Raw genomic sequence first — 6,376 nt, forward strand, 5'->3', positions numbered from 1 at the left:
CTGCTTCCATCTACAAAGCATTTCACTGCATTTCTGATCTGTATGCAGGTTTGAGCACCCTCTCCAAAAAACATGGGTTTCCTTTCCAAAATCACAGAGTTAAGATGGATTCCTTCAGCCCAGGATTGGAAATCAATGAGCTGTGAAAGTTAAGATCACTGAGAAGTTTCAGGTCTTCCTTAACTTGCCCTCCTAGAGTCTAGACCTTAATGGGTAGCTTCACATCCCATCTGGTGCAAACGATAATATTCGTGCTCCGTGGGGTTCAACTTCACAGTCATGCCCTATCCCAGTGCCGATGACAGTGCAGCTCAAGCAGACTTGAGACACTGGTAAATTGTGGATAAGGAGGAAAAATAGCTGACTTCATAAAAGGTGTTTATTCTGCTTTGAAGTAGTGGTTACCAACATCTAGATTCCAGATTCACTTACTTCAGCTCCCCAAACCACCAACCCAGCAAGATTAAGATGCCTGGAACAGGAAAGAGTAGCAGAAATCAAGTATGTGCTAAACATTTCTTCTCAGGGTGGGAGGTGGGAGGCAGGTTCAAGAGGGAAGGGACATGCATGTATCTACGGCTGATTCATATTGATTTGTGATAGAAACCAACAGAATATTGTAAATTATCCTTCAATTAAAAATAAATTTAAAAAAACACAAAATTTCTTCTCACAAGTTAATTAACTGCAGGGTTTCTATATTGAGCTGTCATGAGGATCAAGCACAAGTATTTCTTTTTACTGCAAAGTCCCATGTGTGGGAACTCTGGTCATCAAATGTTTCTAAATGGCCTTGAGAGATTAAGATCTGTAGGAACTGATAATTTTGCTGAGAAACAAATTAAAGTATTTGCTCTACAGAGTGATACGTTATTCTTCTCGATTGATCTTCATTTAGGTAATAACTCATGAACTCACAGTCTTCCTGTACTTGTGTGGTGGTACATGTGAAGAGAAGGTGAAAGGTTTAAAGAAGGCTTAGTACCTGTGATTTGAAACATTTGTATAGGTTTTGATATATATATTGTTCTCTATATAATTTACATCAGTTATCAATTGCTATTTAACAAATCATCACAAATTTAGTAGCTTCAAACAGCAACTTTTTTTCTTTTTGCTCACAAATCTGTAAGGGTTTGGGCAGGGTTTGGCAGGGCAGATCATCTTGGTTCATGTGGTGTCCTCTGTGGGGGTTTGAGGGTGGGGAGGGCTGGAATCTTCTGAAGGCTTATTTACCTCTAGCTGTTAATCCTGCCTGTCTACAGGGACCTCAGGTGGGACCATCTCCATATGGCTGGGCCCCCTCATAGCATGGTAGCTAGTTCCCGGAAAACAAGGCAGAAGTGAAAGTGTTCTTATGACTTGGTCTAGGATGTCATGTGGCCTCATTTCAGCTTAACCCTATTGGTTGAAAATCTGGTTCAAGGAGAAGGGACATGGACTCATTACCAAATGGGAGGAGTACCAATTTCACTCTGTGAGATGAGCAGGGTGGATGGGGTCTGCTGGGGTGGTCATCACTGGGAAACACGATCGGCCACAGCAACCCAAAACTGAGAGGCTTGAAACAACATCAGTTGATCATTTTCAGGTTTTTGGTTGATTGTGTGGTCCTTCTTCTGGTCTCACTGATGTAACAGAGTATGGGTGATATGTCAGCAGGATTGGGGTCACCGCAGCTGAGAGAGACGGGACGTTTGGGCTTCTCTAAGTCTTTTCACAGCATGTCAGTCTCAGGGGGCATTCTACAAGGGCAAGGGCAGGAGCTACAAGCCTTCTTGAGGTGCAGACCCCAGAACTCACATATCATTTCTGCCACATTGAATTGGCCAGAGCAAGATACAAAGTGAGCCCAAATTCAAGAGGTGAAAAAACAAGAGTCCATCTCGTGATGAGGAAAACAGAATACCATGGACATCTTTTTCAACCACTACACATGGCCTTATGGCCACAATAGTTTATATTGTGTCCACATGCAGAATATACTCAATTCCCACCCCCACCCCCGACAAGTCATCTACCATTATGGCCTCAGGCTCTGGCTTGATGTGCAGGCGCCCCTCATCAAAATCATATTTGGGCGAGAATGAGGCTCCTGGGTGTGGTTTTCAGGTTCTCCTCTGTTACAGCTTCTTTTGGTTCAGAGACTTGTGCACTGAAAGAAGTTACTCGACACCCTGCCCCGCTACCCCCACTCAGCATGCAATGATGAGACAAGGATGGGGCAACCGCAAAGGACAATCCTAGTCAAAAAGGGGAGCCGTGGGGGCTGCTGGTTCACGGCCAACCTGAAATCCTCCCGACCATGTTTGCTCATGCCTTTCACTCTGGGGTCAGGGAACAGTCCTTAGTTAAGGCCTAGCTTTGCTACCGGTGAATCTTCTCTATTCCATTCCCAGGTGTTAGTTCAGCTGACCTATAGAAACTTCAAACCCCACACATGACTCAGAAGAAGCAGTTTTTCACAGACTTCTCTACTGGTCCCACAATTACATAAAGTCTAATTCCTGTGATAAATTCCATATGCTATATCACTCAGAGTGGCTGTTTTTCTGATCAAACTCTGAATGATATAAGACCAATTAAAAATAGCTGACTCCATCTGTCCCAGCATTTTCTTTGGTGGTATTACTCACTGTGGGCTTTGGATCTCGGATCTGAGGATGATTCCTCTAAGGTCAGAAGAGCAGCAGCCAACAGTGGAATTTTGATGCCAGGAATTTCGGGGGACATAGACAAATTTATATCCTTAGGAAAACAACCAGTTTCTATCTAGTTGAACCTATGTGAGTTCAAAGGCCTCATGGGTCTGCTGTCTACAGCCATAACAGCAAAGCTTCTAATTATACTTTGGATCCATTAAAACTCTGAACAATCCAGAATGACGGCCTAGATCCTGACCTGATTGAAATAAGGAAATGGCTAAACTATCACACTGACAAGCAGGTGGCGAGACAAACATTGGTCCTCTCCTGTTCTGAGGGACGGCTCTGTCCCCTGAGATCAAAGCTGGGGCTTCTGATAAAAAAGCAGCCGCACTGGCAGCACTAACAGAGGAAACACAAAGGCTACTTGTGGGTCCAGGAGAGCAACACCGCCACAGCCCGGAATTAGGTTAAGTGCTAGGCTTTTTCCTTCCATCTGATGAGTCCCTTGTCAAAAGACTAAGCTGATCAGCACAATATGCTTAGCTCCAGGCCGTCTCAGCAGGCAGCACAGGAAGCCAAGCTGCTGGTGAGCTGTAACTAATGGATGAACCATATAGTCAAGCAGATGGAAACAAAATAGCTAGATAATTAATGACAAACCACTGTGGGAAAGGAGCTATCACAAGCAATGGTGTTATGTGTAGATACTCAGTTGTTGAGGAAGAGGTTTCTAAATAGCACAGTGAAATAGAGGGTGTAACCTGAACCCTAAACTGAGACAACAGGAGTTCTATCCATCACTGATTCTTTCATGGAAGTGTTAGGAAGGTAGGTTTAGACAACATTCTGAGAGGCGGGCACTTACCCTTATAAGAAACTGATGTACAAATTGGGATCTAAACTAGTGAATGGTAATCAAATACACTCTAATTTGGTGTCCTAGGGACAGTATAAACAGGTCCTAGGATTGTGTTCTTGGGGTTCCCCCAATGGCTCAGCAGTAAAGAATCCACCTGCAATGCGGGAGCTGCAGGTTTGATCCCTGGGTTGGGAAGATCCCCTGGATGAGGGGCATGGCAACTCACTCCAGTATTCTTGCCGGGAGAATCTCATGGCCAGAGGAGACTGGAGGGCTAAAGTCCATAGGATCACAAAGAGATGGACTTGACTGAAGCGACTTAGCATGCACACACGCAGGACTGTGTTCCTAGGACACCCTTTCCCAGGGAACAAGGGAGATGGGTTCTATAGGGCTGCTGATCAAAGTAACAACAGACAGTACTGCTTTACTGCCTTACATTTGTGTTCAGGGACAATGACAATGTTTATGACCAGTTGTGTAACCCAACCCCCATTTGTGATGACCGCTATGATGTTTGGTTTTTTGTGTACTGAGTTGTGTTGGGAATACCTGTTTGCAGGTATTCAGCCTGGTCCTTTTTGCTGTGGCTGCTTCAGGTGGAAGCAGAGTCCTGTGTCCTGGTGCCTGAACTACATATAATAATTGTAGGGGTACCAAAACATCAGCATCTGCGACATGTGCTGCAATAAATGATACTGGTACAGGATCTACCAGCACAGGAATTTCATGCTCACAGTATCACTACTCTTCATATAATTTGGACATAACCTGTAACTTAGGTGAATGGACATGCATATGGCCATTTAAAACATGCTCTGTGTGGGAATTTCTGCATATTTACCAATTATTGTTTAGTCACTAAAGTTGTGTCTGATTCTTGCAAACCCATAAACTGTAGCCCGCCAGGCTCCTTTATCCATGGGATTTTCCCAGCAAGAATACTGGAGTGGGTTGCCATTTCCTCCTCCAGGGGATCTTCCCAACCCAGGGATAGAACCTGCATCTTGTGCATTTGCAGGTGGATTCTTTACCACTGAGCCATCTGGGAAGGTTATATTTACCAATTGGTTTCCTGTGAATCAGCAATTATAAATTCTAGCTGTACATTATAATCACCCAGAAGAACTTTTAAACCATAATGATTCTTGGGCTCCATTCCCAGAGATTATTATTTAATTGGATTGAGTTGGAGTTTGGGTACCTGCATTTTTAAAAAAGCTCCTCAGGTAATTCTATTGAATGCATACTAGTATCAAAAAATAGCACCCACCCGAGGAACTAATGTGATTGTTCTCAAGGTGTGGTCCTTGGTTCAGAAGCATTATCATCATCTGGCGACTCGTTGGAAATGCAAATTTGGGGGCCCCATCTTAGACCTACTCATCCGAAATACTGGGATGTGGCCTAGAAATGTAGTCCAGGAAGTCCTCCAGGTGATTCTCATGTAAGCTAATGTTTGAGAGCCACCGAACTGGTGAAATTATTCAATGGAGTTTGAGCAAGCATCATTTTACTTCTACTAATGGGTGAGACAATCATCTCAAGGATGAGCTGGGGCAGAACTCTGCAATCTGACGTGACTATTTGCTCTTTTTGAGAAGAAATTAATTATCCTAAGAAAATGCCTGATACACTTCCAGGAAAATTAAGATTTCTTCTGGAGAGTCACATTGTTGTTCACTAACTTAATAGTTAAGTGGACATTCTTTTTGTATCTCCTTCTCCTCTTTTTTCCTCCTCTTTTTCTTTCCTTTTTCTTCCCTTCTCTCCTGTCAATCACCCTCCTCCCTCCCCCTATGCCATAAGAAATTCATGGTAGGAGCTTCTAAGACTAAGACCAGGAAGACAGGGAATGTTATACCCTTAGTTACCTTTTTTGGTGTTCTTCATTCTTTTGTAGAGATCCATATTTCATCTGGTATCATTTAAAAATCCTTCTGCCTGAGAAACCAGGACATTGTTGCTACTAGAGTGCTGCATTTACCAGCCAAAGAATGCCAAAGGTTGCTGGCAAAACCAGAAGTTTATATATATTTATTCAATCTCCTTGTACACTTGATGATGAATATACAATTATAGATCAGCAGTTATTTTCTGCCAACTCATTGAAGATATTTTTCTACTGGCTGTTTGCTTCCATAATTGTCAGCCTAGTTATAGTATCGAACATCCTGCTGAGTTTTGTCTTTTTTTTTCCTCTTTGATATGCTGTAGTTTCATGCTGATAAATCTGTGTGTTTCCGGTCTTCAGATTTGGAGTTCTTCCTCATTGCTTTGACCTGAATGTTTGTGCAATTGCACAATTTATATGTTGAAACCTAACCCTCAAGGTGGGTTGATATTAGGAGGTGGAGTCATTGGAAGGTGCTGAGGATAGGACATAAGGGTGGCGCCCTCATGAATGGAATTAGTGCTCCTTTTAAAAGAGTCTCTAGAGTCTCTTTCATCATGTAAAGACACAGCAAGGAGGTAACATCTATGAAACAGGAAGTGGCCCTTATTAGCCACCACACCAAATCTGCCAACACCATGATCTTGGACTTCCTATGAGAAGGAAATGCTTGTTGATTATAACCCATACGGTCTACAGTATTGTTTTAGTGGTTTATTAAACAGCCTAAGACACTCATTTTGAAGATATATTCATCTTTTATATTAGAAAATTATCTCAAGTATTGCCTTATCCCTTCTCCTAGAACTTTCCACCTATATTTGTGTCCCATAATTGCTTATATCTATATATCATTCTGTGATGTATTTTGGCTAACTTTAAAAAAATCTAACATATTATCTTCCTCAGTTGTGTCTAACTTGTTTATAACTCATCTACTTAACTTGAAATATCAAAGTTTCTAGAACTTCTAGT

The sequence above is a fragment of the Muntiacus reevesi genome, chromosome 5 (genome assembly GCF_963930625.1).
Source record: "Muntiacus reevesi chromosome 5, mMunRee1.1, whole genome shotgun sequence".
NCBI lineage: Eukaryota > Metazoa > Chordata > Mammalia > Artiodactyla > Cervidae > Muntiacus > Muntiacus reevesi.